At 61.1% G+C, this 9854-nt stretch overlaps 2 non-coding genes across 2 annotated transcripts; one reads left to right on the forward strand and one right to left on the reverse strand.

The window, feature by feature from the left end:
- Window positions 1-9022: 9022 nt before the first annotated feature.
- On the reverse strand, window positions 9023-9095 carry TRNAA-CGC. The gene has a single exon. It is a non-coding gene; the product is annotated as a tRNA-Ala (tRNA).
- A 112-nt stretch (window positions 9096-9207) lies between these two features.
- On the forward strand, window positions 9208-9281 carry TRNAN-AUU. The gene has a single exon. It is a non-coding gene; the product is annotated as a tRNA-Asn (tRNA).
- The last annotated feature ends 573 nt before the right edge of the window (window positions 9282-9854 follow it).

Below are 9854 nucleotides of genomic sequence, written 5' to 3' on the forward strand. Positions count from 1 at the left end.
CCTCTCACGTCTCTTCCCGAGGCCCTGCCACTTGTGCCTCTTCGCCCCCACCCCAAGGCCCCCCCGCCTGCCTCTCTGCCGTTTGCACCCCCGGCCTCTCCCCACACGGCCCCATGTGGCCGGATGGAGCTTGGGAAAGGGCGAAGTGAGGATGGGGCCTTGCGGGGGAGAGGACGAGTGGGAGCAGGGCCTCTGGGTGGAGCACAGGCCAGGTGCCTCCCCGGGCCCCTTATACCCACCGCCCCTGCCTGGCTCCCGGCCTGCCCGGCTCTAACCACTAGACCCAGCGGCACTGGGACAATTTGTATAGTGGGAGGTGCTGAGAGCCAGTGAACAAACCTGTAAACCCTGCACAGGATGGAAACCACTTCAAGCCGGGGGGGGCACAAGACTGGCCCCCACTCCCTTCCCAGAGCCAGCGGTGGGACCCGGATACCCTGGCTCCCAACCCCCACTCTAACCACTAGCCTGCACTGCCCTCCCACAGCTGGGGAGAAGAACCAGGAGTCCTGGCTCCCAGCCTGGTCGTGGGTGGAGCAGGACGTACTGGCCATGGGCTCAGCTGGGCATCACTTACCATTAGGCTGGATAGTATCCCAGTGCTGACCTCCAGCCCCACAGCTCTGCTGGTGTCCCTCACTCCCGACCCGCAGCCCCTTGGTTCCCCCCAGCACTGACGGTGCCCCTCACTCCCGACCCGCAGCCCCTGCTATCCTAGTCCTGACCTCCAGATCCACAGCTCTGCCGGTGCCCCTCACTCCCGACCCGCAGCCCCTGCTATCCTAGTCCTGACCTCCAGACCCACAGCTCTGCCGGTGCCCCTCACTCCCGACCCACAGCCCCTGCTATCCTAGTCCTGACCTCCAGACTCACAGCTCTGCCGGTGCCCCTCACTCCCGACCCGCAGCCCCCTGGGCTCCCTCCAGCTCTGATGGTGCCCCTCACTCCCGACCCGCAGCCCCTTGGTTCCCCCCAGCACTGACGGTGCCCCTCACTCCCGACCCGCAGCCCCTGCTATCCCAATCCTGATCTCCACACCCACAGCTCTGCTGGTGCCCCTCACTCCAGACCAGCAGCCCCTTGGTTCCCCCCAGCACTGACGGTGCCCCTCACTCCCGACCCGCAGCCCCTGCTATCCCAATCCTGATCTCCAGACACACAGCTCTGCTGGTGCCCCTCACTCCCGACCCGCAGCGACTGGGCTTCCCGCGGAGCTCCCCAGTCACTGTGCTACCGGTGCCCCTCACTCCCGACCCGCAGCCCCTCCTATCCCAATCCTGATCTCCACACCCACAGCTCTGCTGGTGCCCCTCACTCCCGACACGCAGCCCCTGCTATCCCAGTCCTGACCTCCAGACTCACAGCTCTGCCGGTGCCCCTCACTCCCGACCCGCAGCCCCTCCTATCCCAATCCTGATCTCCACACCCACAGCTCTGCTGGTGCCCCTCACTCCTGACCCGCAGCCCCCTGGATTCCTTGCTGAGCTCCCCAGTTACTGCGCTGCCGGTGCCCCTCACTCCTGACCCGGAGCCCCCTGGGCTCCCCCCAGCTCTAGTGGTGCCCCTCACTCGTGACCAGCAGCCACTGCTATCCCAGTCCTGACCTCCAGACTCACAGTTCTGCTGCTGCCCCTCACTCCCGACCCGCAGCCCCTCCTATCCCAATCCTGATCTCTACACCCACAGCTCTGCTGGTGCCCCTCCCTCCCGACCTGCATGCCTCTGGATTCCCCGCTGAGCTACCCAGTTACTGCGCTGCCGGTGCCCCTCACGCCCGACCCGCAGCCCCTACTATCCCAGCCCTGACCTCCAGCCTCATAGCTCTGCTGGTGCCCCTCACTCCCGACCCGCAGCCCCCTAGTCTCCCTCCAGCTCTGCCGGTGCCCCTCATTCCCGACCCGCAGCCCCTGCTATCCCAGTCCTGACTCCAGACTCACAGTTCTGCTGCTGCCCCCTACTCCCGACCCGGAGCCCCTTAGGCGTCCACCAGCTCTGATGGTGCCCCTCACTCCCGACCCGCAGCCCCCTGGTCTCCCTCCTGCTCTGCCGGTGCCCCTCACTCCCAACTCGCAGCCCCTGCTATCCCAGTCCTGACCTCCAGACTCACAGCTCTGCTGCTGCCCCTCACTCCCGACCCGCAGCCCCTCCTATCCCAATCCTGATCTCCAGATCCACAGCTCTGCTGGTGCCCCTCACTCCCGACTTGCAGCGACTGGGCTTCCCGTAGAGCTCCCCAGTCACTGTGCTGCTGGTGCCCCTCACTCCCGACCCGCAGCCCCTACTATCCCAGTCCTGACCTCCAGCCTCACAGCTCTGCTGGTGTCTCTCACTCCCGACCCGCAGCCCCTACTATCCCAGTCCTGACCTCCAGACTCACAGCTCTGCTGGTGCCCCTCACTCCTGACCCACAGACCCCTGGGCTTCCTTCAGCTGTACCGGTGCCCCTCACTCCCAACCCGCAGCCCCCTGGGCTCCCCCCAGCTCTAGTGGTGCCCCTCACTCCTGACCTGCAGCCCCTGCTATCCCAGTCCTGACCTCCAGACTCACAGTTCTGCTGCTGCCCCTCACTCCCGACCCGCAGCCCCTCCTATCCCAATCCTGATCTCCAGACCCAGAGCTCTGCTGGTGCCCCTCACTCCCGACCCGCAGCCCCTTAGGCGTCAACCAGCTCTGACGGTGCCCCTCACTCCCGACCCGCAGCCCCCTGGTCTCCCCCCAGCTCTAGTGGTGCCCCTCACTCCCGACCCGCAGCCCCTGCTATCCCAGTCCTGACCTCCAGACTCTCACCTCTGCTGTTGCCCCTCACTCCCGACCCGCATGGGTCACCCCTGGAGCAGGTTAAAGCTGCATGTTGACAGTGGGGTTGCTGCCCCTGTGAACAGCTGCTGTAGCACCGCATGGGCAGGGCAGGGAGACCCAGTTATACCCCTCCCCCGCCCCAGCCTGTATCGGGGGATGGGAGCGCTCACACCCTGGGGCCCCTGAGTTGGGACGGAGGGAGGCCCCCGTGCACCAGGGATGCTGTAAGGGCGAACAGGGGCACCCACCCACCCACCAGAGATCTTCTAGGGGGGGAGAGTGGCACCCACACACCCAGGATCTTGTAGGGGGGGCAAGGGCATCCACACTCTGGGATCCTCTGCAGAGGGACGGACACCCACACACCCAGGATTCTGTATGGGGGGCAGAGGTACCCGGACACCTGGGCTCCTGGACAGGGGATGGGGGGCACTGAAACATCCGGGATCTTACCTGGCAGGACAGCGGCGCCTGCAGCTCGACATGAGACAGGGGCGGGGGAAGCAGGAGCATTTCCCAGATCCAGGCTGTCCCCGTCTGGCCAAGGCACAGAGCTCACAAGCAGAGTTTAAAGCTCCAGCTGCCAGGCTGCAAAACAAGCCGGGCCCCGTGGCTGGTGCCTGTGATCCCAGCGCCTGGGGAGGCCGAGGCCAGTGGATCGCTTGAGCTCAGGAGCTCTGGGCTGCGGCGGGCTGTGCCGATCAGGTGTCCACACTAAGTTCAGCATCAATATGGTGATCCCGGGGAAGCTTGGGGTCCCCAGGTTGTCTAAGGAGGGGTGAACCGGCCCCGGTCGGCAATGGAGCAGGTCAAAACTCCCCTGCTGATCAGTAGTGGGATCGCACCTGTGAATAGCCCCTGCAGCGTAGCCTGGGCAGACAGTGAGACACGGTCTCTTTTTATACAGACACCCCCCACAGAGCCTGGAGTGGGGGATGGGAGCACCCACACGCTGGGGATTCTGACTTGGGGGGAGGGACGCCCCCCTGCAACACAGATCTTGAAAAGGGGAACAGAGACACCCACAGATCCGGGATGGGGGCAGGCAGGGGAAACCACACATGGGAGCTAGTTCATGGGGTGGGGGACAGAGACACCCACCAGAGATCCTGGATGGGAGCACCCACATGATGGGGATCTTGAACTGGGAGGAGGGAAGCACCATGTACCAGAGGTTCTGAAGGGGGAACAGGGACACCCACACACCAGGTGTCTTGCAGCAAGAGCTGCGGTCTTCATTTACACAGGGCAGTGATGGGGATTTAACCAATTCCTGCACAGAACTTGTTCCACTAGATAATTAGCCTCACGGTTAAAAAATGGTAATTTCCTGTTGGCGTTTTGTGACATTGACTGCAAACCAAGGGGGTCGTGTTCAACCTTTGTCTGGTGAATTAAAGAACCCTTTCAAATCAGATATTCCCCCCTCTGGGAATTTTTAAAACTGTGTATTTAAAATCAGTGACTAAATCCCCTCTTAACCTCCAGTCAATGAAATCAATTGAGTTTCTTCAATCTCTCGCTGTAGACAGAAGAGACCAATGCACATTTTCCTTGTTTTTAAAGGCAAAATTCTGATCTTTCCAAGGATCTTCTGCTTCAGCTGTCAGTTTGGGGAAGGATTTGGCTTCCTGGGCTATAATCTGCCCGCTGGGTTATAATCTGCGGTCTGAAGGGTCAAATTTAGATGAGGCCGTTAGTGCTGCCCCCGTGTGGCCGGAGATGGGAGCTCACAAGCAGAGTTGAAAGCTGGAGCTGGAACGGACCTGGCTGGACACGTGGGGCACGAAGCCTCTCACGTGGGATCCTCGCTGTGCAGCAGGAGGCGGAGGGAAGCTGATTGTCAGGGCTCAGGGCAGCTCCCTGCCAGGCTGAGCCGGTGTCTGTGCTAAGCTCGGCATCAAGCAGGTGATTCTGGGAAGTTCGGGGTCCCCGGGCTCCCACTGGAGGGTGAAGCAGGTCACCCCTGGAGCAGGTTAAAGCTGCAGGGTGACAGTGGGGTTGCTGCCCCTGTGAACAGCTGCTGTAGCACCGCCTGGGCAGGACAGGGAGAGCCAGTTATACCCCCCCCCAGCCTGTATCGGGGGATGGGAGCACTCACACCCTGGGGACCCACCCACCAGAGATCTACTGGGGGGGGGAGAGTGGCACCCACACACCCAGGATGTTGTAGGGGGGGACAAGGGCATCCACACTCCGGGATCCTCTGCAGAGGGACGGACACCCACACACCCAGGATTCTGTATGGGGGGCAGAGATACCCGGACACCTGGGCGGGGAAAGGGGGCACCGAAACATCCGGGTTCTTACCTGGAAGGACAGCGGCGCCTGCAGCTCGAGATGAGACGGGGGCGGGGGGAGCAGAAGCATTTCCCAGTTCCAGGCTGTCCCCATCTGACCAAGGCACAGAGCTCACAAGCAGAGTTTAAAGCTCCAGCTGCCAAGCTGCAAAGCAAGCCGGGCTCTGTGGCTGGTGCCTGTGATCCCAGCTCCTGGGGAGGCCAAGGTCAGCGGATCGCTTGAGCTCAGGAGTTATGGGCTGCAGGAGGCTGTGCCGATCGGGTGTCTGCACTAAGTTCAGCAACAATATGGTGATCCCGGGGAAACTTGGGGTCTCCAGGTTGTCTAAGGAGGGGTGAACCGGCCCAGGTCGGAAACGGAGCAGGTCAAAACTCCTGTGCTGATCAGTAGTGGGATTGTACCTGTGAATAGCCCCTGCAGCATAGCCTGGGCAAGACAGTGAGACACAGTCTCTTTTTAGACACCCCTACCCCGCAGAGCCTGGAGTGGGGGATGGGAGCACCCACACGCTGGGGAATCTGACTTGCGGGTTAGAGACGCACCCAAGCAACACGGATCTTGAAAAGAGGAACAGCGACACCCACACACCACAGAGCCTGGATGGGGGCAGGGGAACCACACACGGGAGCTAGTTCATGGGGCGGGGGACACACCCATATGCTCCGTTGCACCATTCTTAATGAGAAGAACAGGGGCATCCGCACAACGGATCCTTAACGAGCTGGGGGACACCCACACACTCCACTATTAACCAGGAGGGACAGGGGCACCAGACACCCCCAGTAGCATGGAGAACCCCCACATCCACCGGATCCCTCATGGGGGGTAAGACAGAGGGGATTATAATGGGGCCCAGCGCACCCACGCACCAGGAATTGTTAAGGGTTGAAGGGACAGGGACACCCATATACACTGAGATCACGTCCTTGGAGGAACGCAAAACCTCCACAGAAGGACCTGGTCTGTTCCATGATGGCAGCCCAGCCTGGGTGAGTCAAAGTCTCTTTTTATACAGCCATGCCCCAGAGATCCTGACTAGGGCGAGAGAGACACCCACCCACCAGAGATCCTTAATGGTCTAGGGTGCACCCACACACCAGGGATTCTTATGGGTGGGAGGAATGGAGACAGCCAGACACACTGAGATCACTTCCTCCCAGGAGCCTGGGCCAGACAGGGAGACACAGTCCCCCTTTACAGATCTGCCAGACAACCTTCCTCCCACTTCCTCCACACAATGTTCTTATCTGGAGGGGAAGCCAGGGAAACCACATGGAGGATTCTTATCTGGGGAACTGGGGGGACCCACTTACCACCAGAGATTCTTAAGGGCAGGAGGAACAGGGACTCCCACATCTGTGGCATGGGGGTGGGTCGCCTGCTGGGATCATCGGGGCATATTTCACCTCGTCAGTTCCCTGCCATTGCCTTGGGAGCCCCTTGTTCGCTGCCTCTGGTACCCAGTTTAGCCTCCTTCCTGAGGGCTGAAACGCTTTGATCTGTCTAAGGTCTGTGGGATCAATATGTGTCATGGTGTAATTCTGTGTTATTCGGGGGTCAGACTAGCTGAGCTAATGGCCCCTTCTGCCCTTAAACACCATGAAAACATTTCCCTGGTTTCTCCTTGCGCCTGACAGACACCACGGTGAGGGGCCCAAGAGAAGATCCTGGACACAGCGCTCTGGCTCTTACTTTACGTGGGGACGTCAGCACTTTCCTAGCAAAGCTGCTGATAAAGCGCTGGATTTGGGGAACGGTTCGGCTCCGATTCAGAGACCTGCCTGCAGGGTGTGGGAAAACGCAACCAGCAACGAGGAGGCGTTGGTTGAGCTCCGGGCTGCCCCCGTGTGGCCAAAGCTTAGAACTGAGCAGCGGAGTTTAAAGCTGGCGCTGGGAGCGACCTGAACACATGGGGCACAAAGTCTCCTGCGTGTAACGCTTGTTGGGTGGGCAGCTGAGCGTAGCTGATTGCCGGAGTTCAGGGCTGCACCCTGGGGTGCTGAGCAGGTGTCTGTGCTCAGGTTGGCCTCACTATGATGGTTTCTGGGAAGTTTGGGGCCGCCAGTCTCCCTAAAGGGAGGGGAGCCAGGCCAGGAAAGGAGGCCGGCAAAACTCTGGTACGAATTGCCAGTGGGACTGACCCTGTGAAGAGCTGCTTCAGCCCCGCCAGGGAGAGCCGGTCTCTCTTTGTGCAGCCCCCTCCATTCCTCAGGACAAGGGTTGTGCTCAAAGATCTGTGCCCTGTGTTTTTACCTCCGTGTGAAGCGCGCAGAGCAAATAACCCTCAGCGCCTCAGCTCAGTTCCAGGTTCCACTTCCACTCGCTCAGGCAAGATGGTGCAGAGCAGGGCCGGCTTTAGGCCCATTCCACCAATTCCTGCGAATAGGGCCCCGCGCCTAAGAGGGCCCCACGTCCAGTGAGAATCCCTTCCCTGGATAGAGGCGCCTTTTTAATTTTTACTCACCTGGCGGCGCTCTGGGTCTTCGGCGGCACTTCAGCGGCAGGTCCTTCAGTGCCGCCAAAGACCTGGAGTGAGTGAAGGACCTGCCGCCGAAGACTCGGAGCACCACCCGGTGAGTACAAGCCCCGCACTTCCTAAAGCCGGCCCTGGTGCAGAGGAGCCCCTGGGTGGCTGTGGGCCTGGGGAGGATGGCTTTTGATTTTTCGGCCTGACCGCTACGGGCAGCAAGGCCAAAAGTCAGATGGCCGGCTCTCCCGTCCACCACGCTCATCAGGAGCCCTTAGTCGACAGTCTCGGAGAATGCGGGCAGCGTCCCCCACTACCTCTCGCATGCAAAGCGAGCGCTCTGCCGCTTGAGCTAATTCCCCGCAGCTGGCCTGACTCTCAGACACCGGGCAAAAAAAGGCAAGGGCTCTGTGGCCTTAAGCAGAACACAGCCTGAAATGGGGGGGGTGGGCGCTAACCAGAGCTGGGGAAGGGGGTCCGAGTCCCAGCCACGCTCCTCAGCACAAACACCAACTCTCCTTCCCTGGAGTGTGTCTGGGCTGAGAGTTAGCCCCTGAAACAAGCACCAAACTTCAGAAGACAACGCAGGGATAGATCACTTGACAATTGCCTGCTCTGGCCATTGCCTCTGAAGCGCCTGGCATCGGTTACTGTCAGAAGACGGGATAGTGGCCTAGATGGACCATCGGTCTCACCCAGGAGGGCCGTTCTTATCTTCACCACTTTCCTCTAACCCAAGCAAAGCCAGAAGCAGGCCCAGCTCAGCAACTCTAGCAGACAACCTGGCCCCTGGCCCAGCATACAGCAAAACGACCCTGCCTCCGCCAGGATAGACAGCCACCGACTCCCTCTTCCAGACCAACGCAGCCCTTCCCCGCTTTGGCTGTCTCCAAGCTGTCTGCGTGCTCTGCTCTGCTCCACGGCTGCCATGCTGCCTGAGATCAGGAGGCTGCGAGGTCTCACGGTCTCAGCTGAGCTGGTATCGCATGCCACCCCGCCCATCTCCTCATTCCCTTCATGGACCCCTGGGATGTGAGTAATTCTCTATTTGAGTGGCTCTCCCTCCCGGCCAATGAGCTTGGCGTAGACTAGCAGGGAGGGAGGAGGAAAGGGATTGTCCTCCAGTGAGAGCTCAGAAAGAAAGGTGCAGGTCCCCCACTAGAGCCCAGCCCAGCAGAGCAAAGCAGAGCAGAGCAGGCTGGAGAATGTGTGTCTGGGTCTGACTACTTCTCCCATGCTCTTCCATTTGAGCTAACTTCCCCCAGCTGTCTCCAGCCTCCCAGTCAGCGCAAGGGGGAGAAGGGCCGGGGTGGAAGAGCTTTGTGCTCCGCAAGGGCCGGCCTTTTGGGAGGCCAAGCGGGGAGAGGGATGGAGGCCACTGGAGGAGCTGAGCCGGCTGACTGTCCATGGCTTCTAAAGGAGGGGCAAGAAAAGGTCCCGCGGCTGCCTTGCCGCTGGAGAATGCGGGCATTGATCCCGCTGCCTCTCGCATGCGAAGCGAGCGCTCTACCACTTGAGCTAATTCCCCTACTTTGGCAAGTGTTGTCTTGATCCATTCATTCGATAACGGAGGCCACATCCTTCCCCGCGCCAGCCGGTGACTCCTTCCAAAAGGGTCAGGCAAGAGAGGGCACCCCGTAGGCCGGCGAGCTCAGCTGGTTAGAGCGTGGTGCTATTAACGCCAAGGTCATGGGTTCAAGCACCATGCTGGCCACTCGGGGTGCAGGAGGGAGAGGGTGGCTTCTGCTCTTTTGGCTGACTGCTAGGGGTGGCAGAGGCCAAAACCAGGTGGGCCGGGAGCGGGCAAGAGCCCTGCTGGGCGCAGGCGCTGGGCAGGAGGAGGCTCCGGACACCTCCTTGGGCTCTCCTCCCTGGGCTCGTCGCTCCACCTGCTGCCTGAAAGGAACTTGGGCCCGGGGAAGAGACGGGTGAGCCCGGCCGGCTGCCTTCCAGGCTCATAGGAGGCCAGGCTTGAGCTGCCCGCCCGCGAAGCCAAAATCGCAGGCCTGCCGGCTCACCCCCATTGTCCACAGAGGGTTGACCTGATGGCAAGAATTTTTGCCGGCCGCCAGCTCCACCCAAATGGACCCGACGCCGGATCACGCTCCCCAGCCCAAGCCACAGAGGAAGGCTTAATCCTCGGCACCCCAACCTAAGGGAGAGGCTTCACACTCCGCCGGCGCAGGGTGACCTTTGGGACTTCCCTGGACACCATCCTCCCACCGCCCACAGCCAGACCCCCCAAGCCCACACTCAAGCCCACACCTCAGACAGGAAGGAGCAGGAG

This window comes from Mauremys reevesii, linkage group 12 (assembly GCF_016161935.1).
Source record: "Mauremys reevesii isolate NIE-2019 linkage group 12, ASM1616193v1, whole genome shotgun sequence".
Classification (NCBI taxonomy): Eukaryota; Metazoa; Chordata; order Testudines; family Geoemydidae; genus Mauremys; species Mauremys reevesii.